Source organism: Hipposideros armiger, unplaced genomic scaffold (assembly GCF_001890085.2).
Source record: "Hipposideros armiger isolate ML-2016 unplaced genomic scaffold, ASM189008v1 scaffold_342, whole genome shotgun sequence".
NCBI lineage: Eukaryota > Metazoa > Chordata > Mammalia > Chiroptera > Hipposideridae > Hipposideros > Hipposideros armiger.
In genome coordinates, this window is record NW_017731692.1 from 136836 (window position 1) to 145783 (window position 8948).

Genomic DNA, 8948 nt, shown 5'->3' on the forward strand with positions numbered 1-8948 from the left:
TGCAAAGAACTAAAGACAAAGACAAAATCTTAAATGCATCAAGATAACATAAGGACAAATTAGCTTTAAAAGAACAACAATAAGACTAACATTGGACTTCTCAACAAAACAAAAAAATAAATAAATAAGACAGTAAAAAGCCAAAAAAAAAACAAGATTGCTAACCTAGAATACATTCAAGAAAAAGGGGTAAAGACATTTTCAAACAAAAACAGTAAGTTTAATGTCAGAAGACCCACACTAAAGAATGTACTTCAGTAAGAAGAAAAGGGACTCTTGGAAAGCATGAGATATGAGAAGGAATGAGGGGCAGAAATTAATGAAACAAAAGATTCATATAGTAGAGTGGATTAACAAATGTAAAATTTGTTCTTTGAAAAGACTAACAAAATCGAAAAATATGATAGACAAATGGTCAAAAAAGATAAGGAAGAGGGTAACCATTATTTGGAATAAAAAAGGGGTATAATTGAAAAATACTACAGAATTAAAAAGATATCATCAACTTCAATATGACATATTTGAAAAGCTACATTTCTTAGGAAATCTATAGATATTATAAAAATAAATCAAGAAGAAATAGACATCTTGGTTAATCTTATAATATTACCTTATAATGATTATCACATTAATGGTTAAAAATCCTTGCATGAAGAAAATATCAGACTTAGTTGATTGTACTCTACCAAAATTTAATTTAAAAAGTCCAATATCACAAAATTATATTCATAATACACTCACACAAAAACTAAATTCTCTCTAACTCATTTTATGAAGCTATTTATGAAGTTAGCATAGCCTTGATACCTGACCCTGGCAAGGACACTATGAGAAAAGAAAATTACAAGCCAATCTCTTCATAAATATAGATTTTAAAATTCTAAATAAAAGAATAGCACAACAAAAACAGCAAACGGGTTTATTTGAAGAATGCAGGGGCAGTATAATAAAGAAAATTGGACTCACCAACTTAATAAATTCAAAGAGGAAAATATTACAATTACCTCAAAAGATGCAAAAAATTGATAAATAAAATTCTATATCTGTTTATTGTAGAAACTACTAGGAAACTATTATTAGAAGAGAGATTCTTCAACCAGGTAAAGAGCAATATACATATAGTCATGTACATGTAAAAAAAATGATTATACTTTATGGAGTAGTGTTAAAATCAATCCCAATCACCACTTCTAGCCAACATTATACTGGAAATATATAGTGTTAGCACAATATAGCAAGAGAAAGAAATAAGAGATGGAAGAATTTCAAAGGAAAAAAATGGTTATCATTTGCAAATGCTCTATTTCCAACCTAGATAATTCAAATTAGAATACAGCAACTTTGATGAGTACAAATAAACAGAAAAAATCAATTGTATTTCCTATTCAGCAATAATTAAAAATTGTATATTTAAAAATTGTATCATTTGCAATGTGACAAAAAAATAAGGTGGCTAAAAATAAATCTAATAAAGTTACTGAGGATCTTTATGATGAAACATTATACAACTTTTACTGAAAGACATTAATGAAGCCCTAAGTCAGTGAAGACATTTACTTGTGTATAGATGAGATGATCATCAAAATATCAATTTTCCTAAAATTGATTTTTAGATTCAAAGCAAAGTCTCAGTTTTTCTACGCTTTTCTTTTTTCTTGATGGAATTCCATATAATGTACATGAACCAGCAAATGGCCAAGGAAAGTCAGGACATTACTGAAGAAGAAAAGATGTTGGAATGGATATGATGCTATAGTAATAAAATGACTGTAGCACAGGGTTGGCTAGAGTTTGAAAAAATAAACCCACACATATATTTACACTTGATGCATACCAGAGTTTCATAGTAGCTCAATGGAGGAAAGTAAGGTCTTTTCAATAAGGATTACTTGAACAATATATCCTGTGCATAAAAATGAGATTGGATCTTTATTTCATATCATAAACAAAATTCATCACAGATAGATCAAGGAATTAAGTGTGAAAGTTAAAACTATAAAACTTTTAGAAGACAGTTATAGATATGTTTTTTGTTTTGTTTTTGTTTTTGCCTTGGATAGGGGTGGTTTTCTTAAACAATTAAGAACTACAAATTGTAAAGAAAACTATCCATTAAATTGTCTATTTTAAAATTAAGAATTTCTATTTATAAAAAATACAGTATAAAGAAAGTGAAATTAAATGACAAGCTGAGAGAAGAAATTTATAGCAATAAAACAGGATTAATATTCAGCATACATAAAGAAATCTTACAAATCAATCTGCATGGGACAACTGAAAATAAAAGTGGGCAAAGGTTTGCAGGTATTTACTAAGAGAACAGTCAATATTAAAAGATTTTCAACTTCATTAATAATCAGAAAAATCAAAATCAAAATACAATCTTACTCATATATCCATTAGGATCACTGCTAAAACAAAACAAAACAAAACCCAACCAAAAGAAAAAATAACAAGCATTGGCAAGAATGTGGAAAATTAGAGCTCTTGTGCATTGTTAGTGGGAATGTTTACTGGTGCAGGCACAATGGAAAATAGGATGCAGTTTATTAAAAATTAAAAATAGAACTACCATGTGACCCAGTAATTTCATTTCTGGGTATATCCCCCAAAGAATTTAAAACAGGATCTCAAAGAGATACTTATATACACATGTTTATAGCAGCATTATTCATAATAGCCAAAAGGTGGAAGCAACCTAAGTGTCCATCAAGAGATAAATAAGGTATATTCATACAAAACATGTGGTATATACATATAATGGAATTTTATTTAGCCTTAAAAAAGAGGAAAATGCTGATGCATGTGACAACATGGATGAAACTTGAGGATGTTTTCCTAAGTGAAACAAGGCAGTCACAAAAAGACAAATACTGTATGAAAATACAGTGTGATTCCACTGGACATATAAAGAGCTTCCCAGACAAGAAAAAGTTAAAGGAGTTTATCAACACCAAACCAGTATTACAAGAAATGTTACAGGGTCTCCTTTAAGAAGAAAAAGAGAAGATATGAATATTAAATGACAATAGCTACATATCTATCAATTACTTTAAATGTAATGGATTAAATGTTCCAATCAAAAGACGTAAGGTTGCTGAATGGATAAGAAAACAAGACCCTTACATATGCTGCCTGCAAGAGACTCACTTTAGATCAAAAGATACACACAAACTGAAAGTATAGAGATGGGAAAAGACATTTCATGAAAATGGAAATGCAAAAAAAAACCCCAAAACAAACAAACCTGGAGTAGCAATACTTATACCAGACAAATTAGACTTTAAAACAAAAGCTGTAACAGTAGACAAAAAAGGACTCAGTTGTCCCCCTTCTGGGTATTCATCCAAAGAAAACCCAAAACACTACTTTGAAGGGACATATGCATCCATATATTCATTGAAGCATTATTTACAATAGCCAAGATGTGGAAGCAGCCTGGGTGTACATCGAAGGATGAATGGATAAAGAAGAGGTGGTACTTAAGTACAATGGAATATTACTCAGCTATAAAACAGAATGAAAATGCCATCTGCAACAGCATGGATGGACCTAGAGGGTATTATGCTGAGAGGAGTAAGTCAGGCTGAGAAAGACAAATGCCATATGATTTTACTTATATGTGGAACCTAGAGAACAAAATAAATGAATAAACAAAACAGAAACAAACTCATAGATACAGAGAAAATTTGAGGATTGCTAAATGGGAGGGAAGTTGGGATTGAGTGAAAAAGGGGAAGGGATTAAGAAGCACAAACTGATTGTTATAAAGTAGTCATGGGGATTAAAGCACAGCATAAGGAACATGGTCCATAATACTATAATAACTATGTATGGTGTCAGATGGGTACTACCGTATTTGCCGGCGTATAAGACGATTTTTTGGCCCTGAAAAATATGCCTCCAAGTGGGGGGTCGTCTTATACGCCAGGTACACTTCAGATAGACTGCCCATAGTGCTTGCCCCGTGCCATAGTGGCCTCCCGATGCCCGCCCACTTCATTCCACATACCGTTCAGGCATCAGCAGCACTGATGGGTGTATGCTCGGCTGTTATGCGATTTTGCGAGTGTGGTAAATTCGGGTTACCGTATATTTCTTTACATATGCATTGAAGATTCGCGATTTTGCGCTATCATGGTGCCTGTTAGAATGTTGAAGAGCTCGCACTTGCGCACTAGTGAGGTCCCAGGGAGATGCTGATGCAAGGGTGGACCAGACTGCTATAGTGACAGGGCGGGCAAACAGGGAGCAGGGACCAATCAAATCAGGCTTTGTATACAGCCAACAGCCAACCACAATACTGCACCATTGTACAGTACAGCATAGAAAATGTCGACCAGTCAAACCCCTATCATCCCTATCATGGCACCAGCCAAAAGAAAGAAGTATGATGCAAATTTTAAACTGAAAGTTATAAACTTTGCTAAGGAAAATAATAATTGTGCTGCTGCAAGACAATATGGAGTAACAGAAAAGATGGTTCGGGACTGGAAATCAAATGAGAAAGCATTAAAGAGTATGCCAAGGGGTAAGTGTGCATTAAGAAGAGGCACCCCACACTGGCCAGAACTCGAAAAACATGTAGCAGACATGGTGGCTCAACATCGCCAAAACGGTTATGTGGTGACACGAAATACAATACGCTTGTTTGCACTTCAGTGGGCCAAATCAAATCTGATATTGTTTTACCTTTTATTTGGTGTGTGGAAGGTGTGCGGAAGAGGGGGTAGTCTTATACGGCGAGTATATAACAAACTCTGTATTTTGTGTGGAAATGTTAGGGGGTCGTCTTATACGCCCAGTCGTCTTATACGCCGGCAAATATGGTAGATTTATCTGGGTGACCACCTTGTAAGTTATATAAATGTCTAATCACTATGTTGTACACTTGAAACTAATATTGTATGTCAATTATAATTGAAAAATTAAAAAATATATATATTTTTAAAAGTTTGGAAAAAAAATTTTATCCTATTCCATAGGTTTTAGTTTGTTGATTATTTCTCATACTGTGTAGAAGCTTTTTATTAATAGTTTGATGTAGTCCCACTTATTGATTTTGCTTTTGCTGCTTGTGCTTTTGTTGCCATATCCGAAAAGTCATTGTCAAGACCAATGTCAAGGAGCTTTTCCCCTATTTTCTTCTAGGGTTTATTGTTTCAGGTCTTATGTTTAAGTTTTTAATCTATTTTGAATGAATATTTGTGAGTGGTATAAGGTAGAGCTCCAGTTTCATAATTTTGCATGTGGTTATCCACTTTTCCCAGCACCATTCATTAACGAGACTATCTTTTCCCCATTTTGTATTCTTGGCTCCCTTGTCAGATATTAGTGGACTATATATATGTTGGTTTATTTTTGGTCTCTTAATTCTGTTCCATTGGTCTATGTGTCTGTTTTTATGCCAAAACAATACTATTTTGATTACTGTAGCTTTGTATTATCATTTAAAATCAGGAATTGTGATGCCTCCATGTTTGTTATTCTTTCTCAGAATTGCTTTGGCTATTCAGGGTCTCTTATGGTTCCATACAAACTTTAGGATTTTTTTCTATTTCTATAAAAAATATCATTTAAATTTGATTGGGATTGCGTTAAATCTATAAATGACTTTGGGTAGCATGCACATTAATTCTTCCAATTCCTGAACACAGAATCTTTCCACTTATTTATGTATTCTTTAGTTTCTTTCCTCAGTGTCTTATTGTTTTCAGTGTATAGATCTTTCACCTCCTTGGTTAAATTTATTCCTATGTATTTTATTGTATTGCTGATATTATGCAAGGGATTATTTTCTTTGTTCCTTTTTTAGGTAGGTTTTTTTTTTTTTAGTGTATAGAAACACAACCGATTTTTTAATGTTGATTTTACATCGGGCAGCTTTACTGAATTCGTTTATTAGTTCTAACAAGTTTTTGATGGTGTCCTTAGGGTATTCTATATATAAAATCATGTCATCTGCATACAGAGGCAATTTTACTTCTTCCTTCCTGATTTAAATGCTATTTGTCTATCATCTATCTATCTATCTATCTATCTATCTATCTATCTATCTATCTAATCTATCTATCTTGCCTGATTGCTCTGGCTAGGACTGCCAATATTGTGTTAAATAGGAGTGAGAGTAGACGCAGGGTGGTCAGGCTTAGTTAGCTTCCTGCTAGTTTCTGGTCTCTAAGACACTTTTGACATCTGAGATCTGAGAGCACCGTGGGTCAAAGTCTGTAGTGAGGACTAGAAAATGAGCTCTAAGGGGTGTTGGCATTGGTCAGAGGGAGAGAGTTGATGAGGGCACCTTGGGAACTGGGTCATAGTCAAGTGGGTCGTTGCTCTGAATTGGGGAAGTAGGTGACACTGCTCAGAGAGTAAAGGAAGGATGGAGGCTTAACAGCTCAGAAAGAGCAAACGCATATGATTCAATTAGTTAATTACTGATATAGGTGAGTTGCATAACTTATCAGGCTGCCAACAGAGAAAGATTTCTTCCAAAAAGCAACAGGTAGGGCTGTTCCCAGTAGTGATGAGAAGGTGCTAAGATTTTGGAGAAATGCAGTTCTGTGAACACTGCAATGTGTTCAGTTACTTGCAGATGTATTGTGCCTAATACATAAGCTTCTTTGCAGTGGCCCTGAAGATGGAATTTATTTGTCCAAGCAAAAGTGTTTAATTCTGTTGTGCTGCAGTCTATAAAATATTTACATTGTTGTTCTACATATACACATTGCTTATATCCAGCTGCATTTCTCTCTGATGCACTTTAAATAAGAGATTTGGATTCCTGACAAAGTCATCCATGCCAACTCTTAGAGGAAAGATTCACAGACTCATTGCAGCTCACAAAACCCCCAGGACATTGAATAGTTCATCCTTTTGTCTTCAGGCAGGATAGAATCCAAACGAGCCTAAATAAAGAGGCATGTCTCCTAACCCTGAAAATCCAGAAACCGAATGAACGATCTTTCTAAATTATCATATATTTCCCTTAAAAATCACTGTCTCCCATTGTAATTAGTGTGTTTCTTAGAGAATATGGTATTTAAAGAGAAAATCCCAAAGTCAATGTTAATGGACTCTGAGCTCCAAATGTATTAAAGAGAAGTAGCAGTGATTTAAGGCAGTGTGGCATAAAAGGAAAATAATTGAACTGAGAGTCCAGGGCCTGTGTTTGCTGCTTTGGTCCACCATTCTCCATGTGAACTTGGGTGAGTCAAGGCCAAGTTTCTACTTAGCATCCTTACTGTATTAGGATAATAAATGCTTGCTTCTCCTACCTCCAAGTGTTTGAGGGTTAAAAATTAAGCATAAGAAAGAGCTTTGGACAGTATAAAGTATGGTACAAAGATAAAGATGTAAAATAATTCATTGCCATGTAATGAATAACTGTAATCACATACCCACATTCTTTTACTATCTCACCAAAAACTGGCTGCACTTTGGCTCTTATTCTTCCTTCTGGGACAAAAAAAACAATTGGTATCGTATTGATCACGTTTGGTGGTTCAAGGGTGAATTACTGAGTGTGCAAGTTTTTCACAGTCCCCTCCTTGGTCTTCTATCCCCCTTCTACCTGTTTCCTCATTCCACAGCTCCATAGCATCACCACGCGAGTATGCTCGCTCCTGACTGACTTGTTCATTGTCCCCTGAAAGTGCTTGTGGATTCCCACATTTGCATCTTTGCACTGCCTTCCCTCCCTCCTGAAATGCACCCTACCCTACCCCTCTGCGATCATTCAAAGATCATCTGCAAAGCTACCCATCAGCCTGCTTTGATCAGCTGGTGTCTTCCTTCGGAGGCTGTCAGTCTACATTCACTTAAGTCTTTTATCCTTAAAAAAGAAGAGTATATATTTACTGAGGGTATGGGCAATGCATTTTTTTTTGCATTTTCCACAGTAAAAAAGCATAAGCCTAGTAAGTATTCAGTCTTGTAAAGGGATAGATATGGAGACTAAAAGGGAAACAAAAAAGCAAAACAGTCAAAATGTTTTGTTTTGTTTTTTCTTTTGAGAAGGAGCACAATTATTGTGGAAATTTGGAAGTCAATTTTTCTATGGCATCCCTTTCTCTATGCTGGATAATTAAGCATAATATTTATTTGTTGCTTAATATATTTAGTGCATGGGTAAAATGTATGCCATGTAATCAGTGAAAGAGATCAGAATAGAAGCTTCCATTGTGTGCAGTCACAGCAATAGCATTTTGCTTCTATATGACTGGGATTTTAAAAATATATACTGTACACACATTCATAAAACACACTTCAACCACACTGGGAACCCATTACAGTTGTCACAATGCAGGCCAGGCCTTTGCTCTGCCTATTCCTGCCAGCAACAGCTACACATCAAATGGAATAAGCCTTTGGAAGCTTAATACTCTAATATAGGTTTGAATATTGGTCATGTGATATGGACATCTCGGTTATGACTAATCTGTTACATACAATAAAATAATCATTTAGGTCCTAAATGTGTGCATGCATGCACTCACAGAAATGCATACTGGGGAGTCCTATTTGGTTGCTGGAGGAAGGCTGCAAATGTGACTCTCAGTTTGCCTAAAGACAACAAGGCAAATGGATCAGCTTTAAGAGTCACAGTAACCACAAGACAAATGCAATTCAATGTTTAAGAGAACTACCACTTGCCCTGACACTGAGATTAAGATTTCTTCCAGGGACCCTCATTAAAAAAAGACACTGTGTAATAATGGTGGATGTCCTTCCCAAAGCTCTGACCAGAGTTACCACCATGCATTTATAGGACTTATCCTGATAATGTTCCTATTGCAAGTTGAAGCCATAAAAACCATTGTAGGAGACACCCAAACCATGCTCGCCACTCTTGTATAGAGCTCACTGAGGACATGGATTGAGTCAAGGGTTGAAGCTCTTTAGCAGCATTGTCCAAAAGAACTTTCTGCGATGGTGGAAACATTCTATAT